The sequence below is a fragment of the Dasypus novemcinctus genome, chromosome X (assembly GCF_030445035.2).
Source record: "Dasypus novemcinctus isolate mDasNov1 chromosome X, mDasNov1.1.hap2, whole genome shotgun sequence".
NCBI lineage: Eukaryota > Metazoa > Chordata > Mammalia > Cingulata > Dasypodidae > Dasypus > Dasypus novemcinctus.
The window spans coordinates 178,412,389-178,417,750 of record NC_080704.1 but is presented as its reverse complement, the minus strand read 5'-3'; the positions used below and the strand labels follow the sequence as shown (position 1 = coordinate 178,417,750).

The 5,362-nt window shown below is 45.2% G+C and overlaps 1 pseudogene; it reads right to left on the bottom strand.

Annotated features, from left to right (window-relative positions):
• Positions 1–4,113: 4,113 nt before the first annotated feature.
• Positions 4,114–5,046, bottom strand: LOC139438022 (olfactory receptor 3A3-like; annotated as a pseudogene).
• Positions 5,047–5,362: the final 316 nt, after the last annotated feature.

Here is a 5,362-nt window from a genome sequence, read left to right as displayed (position 1 = left end):
ATCTGTGTCTCTTTTTGTTGTGTCATCTTCCTGCATCAGCTGTGTGTGTGGTGCCACTCCTGGGTAGGCTGCGCTTTTTTTGCATGGGGAGGGTCTCCTTGCGGGGTGCACTTTTTGCTTGTGTGGCACCCCTATGCGGGGGGCATACCTGCGAGGCATGGCACTCATGCACGGCAGCACTGCGCATGGCCAGCTCCCCACACGGGTCAGGAGGCCCTGGATATCGACCCCTAGACCTTCTGTATGGTAGGCGGATGCTCTAGCAGTTGAGCCACATCTGCTTCCTGTTTTGCTGTATTTCATTAGGTATTAAGGAATTTTACAAGGGGAATTGTTGGGTCAAAGAGTAAGGCTTTTTTTGAACAGCCTATATTTTTATATATATTTTCTATGTTATATTTCAGTATATTTATATTTTTATTCCTGCCTGTTCTATTGGTTCTGTTTCTCTGGAGAACCCTGCTGAAGACTCCATCAGCAAGGTCAGGGTAAGGTGAGAAGTTTCCTTCTGGGCCTGGAGGCAATGATGTCCAGGTTGGAATGTGGTTCCTAGGTTTTAGGTGACCCAACACCCTTCCATGCCCACCTTGAAAAGGAGCTTCACAGCTGCCCCTCCCCAACCCTAGCGCTCAGCCATCAGGAACACGTGGTCGCAGCCGCCCACGAGTGAGACGGGGGTGAGTTGCCTTCCCATCCTACAGTGTGAGCGGGAGGCTCTCGTCCTCCCTCTGCAGTGACGCAGGAGCCAACTGCTAATCACCCAAAGCACCCATGCATTCCTGAGGCTGCTGCTTGACACCCACTCCCCACTGCTTATTTCTGTGTAAATTACAGCCCTTTGGCTGTAAACAACGAAACCCGCTCTGGCTAATTAAGGTGGTTTCTTGAAGCGCTGTGAAGCTGCTCACAGAAGTGGAGTCAAGAGCTGAGTAGCCAGGCATCGGAAACACGGGGACCAGGTCACCTCTGGGAACTGCCTTAGCGGGAACGCAGATGCTCGCTCCAAGGAGTTGCTCTCAGCCAAGCTCCAGCCACTCTCCACCTTAGCGTGTCTTGCTCCGGTTTCAAAGTCCCCGAAGAGAAAGTGATTGCTCAGCTCTCAAGCCCTACAGGTGCAGGGAGAGATGTGAGGACAGGAAGACGACGACAGAAAGGAAGTTGGGGATGACCAAAGCACAAGAGCACTCTTGTGGGCATGGGGGGTACTTGAGCATTTCTGTACTTTTCTATTTTTGTTACTCTTATACATAATGCTGCCAGGAACACGCCTGTACTTGTGCTTTGTGTAAAGAGATTTCTGCACACACATACACGTTAATGGAAATATTTCTGGCGTTACCAGGATCGGTTTTCGGGTTATTTAGCTGATCATTTTGCTGGAGCCATAAGTTTTCTCTATGACATATCTATAAGGTCCCTATGATGACAACACGTTCTGTGGTTAGGGAATGAGGGACCTCAACCTACCATGTAGTAGAGTGAAGGAGGGGTTGGGTGAGGGTGGGGGGGAAGTCGAGATATGTGCCTGAACAGTTGATAGCCAAAATCCAGCACAAGTCCCAGGTCCTGGTAAGAGGCTGGACATGACCATCCAGGGTACCAGGAGTTCTGCCCTAAGGGGCCAAGTCAGAGACGTGATCGAGGACAAAGTGCAAAAGGCAGAGTCAGAAGCCAGGGTGAAACCGAAATTGCACCAGAGCACACAAAGAACGAGGGTGACAGAAGTTGGCTTCTTCAAGTCAGAAGAAAAATAAAGCTGGCCCTGACCTTGCATTTTACAACAAAATTCATTTCCAGAAGTATCAAAGGTTTAAATGGGAAGAAATCATACAGTTAAATAGAAAATGTGAAAACATAAAAATACATGAAAAGTTTGATGAAGGGATTTTAGGAGCGACACAAAACCCAGAAGCCATGCATGCTTAAAAAGTAATCAATGGCTGAGTATAAAGAAATGTTAGACTTATGGCAGAAAACACCACAAAAACATCAAATTGGGGAACAATTAGGATGACTATTTGTACAGCATATAGCAAACAAAGCATGACACAAAATCAAAGAGCCCCCCAAAACCAACATTTAATTACATTAAAATGTTAAACTTCATTATGGAAGAAAATACCAGAAATAAATGAAAAGACAACATGTATATTAGTCAGCCAAGGGGTTGCTAAAGTAAAATACCAGAAATCTGTTGGTTTTTATGAAGGGTATTTATTTGGGGTAGAAGCTTACAGTTACAAGGCCCTAAAGAGACCAACTCAAGCTACATAAGAGGGGCTCTCTCACCCAAAGTCTGTTGTCTCGTGTTGACCCAAGATGGTGGGCGACGTCTGCAAGGGTTCAGCCTTCCTCTCCCTTGTAAGGCTCTGTGGGTCCAGCTTCTTCTGATCTCAGCCATAGGCTGGTACAGGGCTCATCTCTTTTCCCAGGGCTCCTTCCTTTCCTGGCTCAACTGCTCTGGTCTCTTCAACGTCAGCTCTAAACTATCAGGCAAATGGCTCAACTCTCTTCCCGGGGCCCCAGGATCCTCTCCTGTGTCTATGGAGCCTTCTCTCTTCCTCTGTGTTCTTCTTCTGGGTACCTACTTCCGTGTCAGAGTCTGTTTTATCAGCCCACTAAGGGGGTGGGGTTCAGCCCTGCGTGCCCTAATGACTTACTGGAACCAAAGTCCTAATCTTGATTGAACAAAGTAAAAGTGGAACCTCTGAGTTTAATACAATCAAAGGGCTAGCACGCCCAGAGGAACAGACCAGTTTACAAACATAATCAATATGTCTTTTTGGAATTCATTAATATCAAACTGCCACGAGTTAGGAGAAAAAATGTAACACAAATATCAAATCAAAGCTAATATCTCTAAAGTGCAAACAACTACTAAATCAATACAGGTGGGAAGCAGCTGTGGCTCAATGGATTGGGCTCCCGTCTACCACATGGGAAGCCCTGGGTTCACGCCCCAGGGCCTCCTTGTGACGCCAAGCTGGTCCACACCTGTGCAGTGCTGATGGCCCGCGCACGCAAAGAGCTGGTGCAGGAAGATGACTCAACAAAGGGAGACAAGCAGACACAGAATAAGGGGCAGCAAATGGACATAGAGAGCAGACAAAAAGCAAGCTCCAAGGGAGGGGAAGTAAATAAACAAATAAATAAAGAGATAAATAAATATTGGGGAGCAGATGTGGCTCAAGTGGTTGAGGACCTGCCTCCCACAGGGGAAAGTCCTAGGTTTGGTTCCTGGTCCCTCCTAGGAAAATCAGAACAAAACAAACACCAGAAAAACAAACAACAAGGAAACAAATGATAAAACACATTTCAGGGGACCAATGTGGCTCAGTGGTTGAGCACCGGCTTCCCACATACATGAGGTCCCAGATTCGATCCCCAACCCTAGTACCTGAAAAATAAATCGATACAGAAGAGACAGAAAACCCAGTAGAAGATTGTACAAGTGACAGGAACATGCAATACATGGACTAAGAATTGCAAAGGGCTAATTCAGTATGTGATATGATCCTATTTATATAAATAAAATATTAAAAATGCATGTAAATAGATTCTAATGAAAAATCTGGACGAATACACAAAAATTATTAATAGCTTTAGTGCAGGGTCTGCGATTATATAAGAAATTCTTCCTTTCTATTAAAACTCACACCTTTGTGTAAAGTATGAATGTTTTTATTGTAAGTACATAATAACTTGTAAGAAATGTTAAAATATATAAGCATGCAGAACAGTAAGCACATCACGATTAAAACTGTCTTCCTGCTGTAAATATACATGCACAATGAAACACAATGGAAAAGCATCAAGATATGAACATTATTCACTGTGGGTAATGACAGTATTTTTTGTCATTTTATAAGATTCTGTCTTTAGTTAACTTATCCAGTGAACATGTGTTATTTCCATGAACCGAACACAATAACAATAAATAATGTTTTACACCCCTAAAATGCAACAGAAATATTTGACCCTTGTACTTAAAATACGTTTCAGCACATGGATCATTAATATAAAAATTCCCCTGTGATTGGATTGACCTCCGAGGAGGCGTCTGCATGTCCAGCCTCACTGCGGTTAGGGGACCTTTAATTGATGTGACCAGGTCTAGGAGGCGCCTTCCTTTCCAAGCGCCTTGAACAAGGCCCTCTTCACATCCTTGTTTCTCCTGCTACAGATGACGGGGTGCAGCCTGGGCGTGAGCCCCACATACAGCGCAGCGAGCACCCGATCCCACTAACCAGGGAGTGCAGAGCTGGGAAGGATGGAGCAGAGGACGGACGTGAGGTAGAAAATACAGACCACAGTGATGAGAGCGCCACAGGTGGAAAGGCTTTCCTTTGTCCATTGGTGGAGTGACTCCTGAGAACAGCAGCTACGATGTGTATATAGGAGATCACCACCAGGACACGGGGTACAAGAGCTACCACAAAACTCAAGAAGAAGAGGGCAAGTTCAAAACCAAATGTGCTGGAGCAAGAGTGTGAGGAGTGGAGGAAGTCCACAGAAGAAGTGGGTGATGAGGCGAGGCCCACAGAACTTGAGTAGAGCTGCAAGGCTGGTGTGTGTGGGTGCACTGGCCAAGGCAAGCAGACAGGAGATGGAAGCAAGTCCTATCCGGGTCTGGTGGCCCATGAGGACTAGGTAGTGCAGTGGCTGGCAGACGGCTGCATAGTGGTCATAGGCCATAGCGGAGAGCAGGAAACACTCCCAGGGGACCAGGAAATGAAGAAAGAATGTCTGGGTAAGATAAGCACCATAGAGGATGGTCCGCACTGGAGCCAGCAGATGTGCCAGAACCTGAGACACGGTGTTGGAGAAATAGACAGCACCAAGCAGTGAGAGGTTGGCCAACAAGAAGTACATGAGTATATGGAGACAACAGTCCATTACAATAAGGCTCACAATGCCCAGGTTCCCAACCAAAGCCACGATGTAGACCAGCAGAATGATACTGTAGAGAAGGGACTGCAACTCCTCTATGTCTGTCAGACCTTTGAGAAGAAACTGGGACACTAGGATCCCATTCTCCTGCTGCATGGAGACTGAACTCGAACCATTCACAGAAACCTGTACCTGTAGGGTCCAACTCAGAGTCACATGAGGCCTTATAAATATAATAGAAAGCAAGAAGACTGAAAAATTAAGAAAATTAAAAGATGTAACACAAAATAAAAATTCAAATCTATCAGTAAATGTCATACATTTATTACAAAAAGATACAGATAATCATACTGGATTTTTTAAAAGCCAGGCACATACTACTTGCAAGAGACCCACCTGAGATAAAACTAAGTTGAAACATCAAAAATAAAAAGATTTTGGAGAAATATGCCATGCATATACTAACAAATTA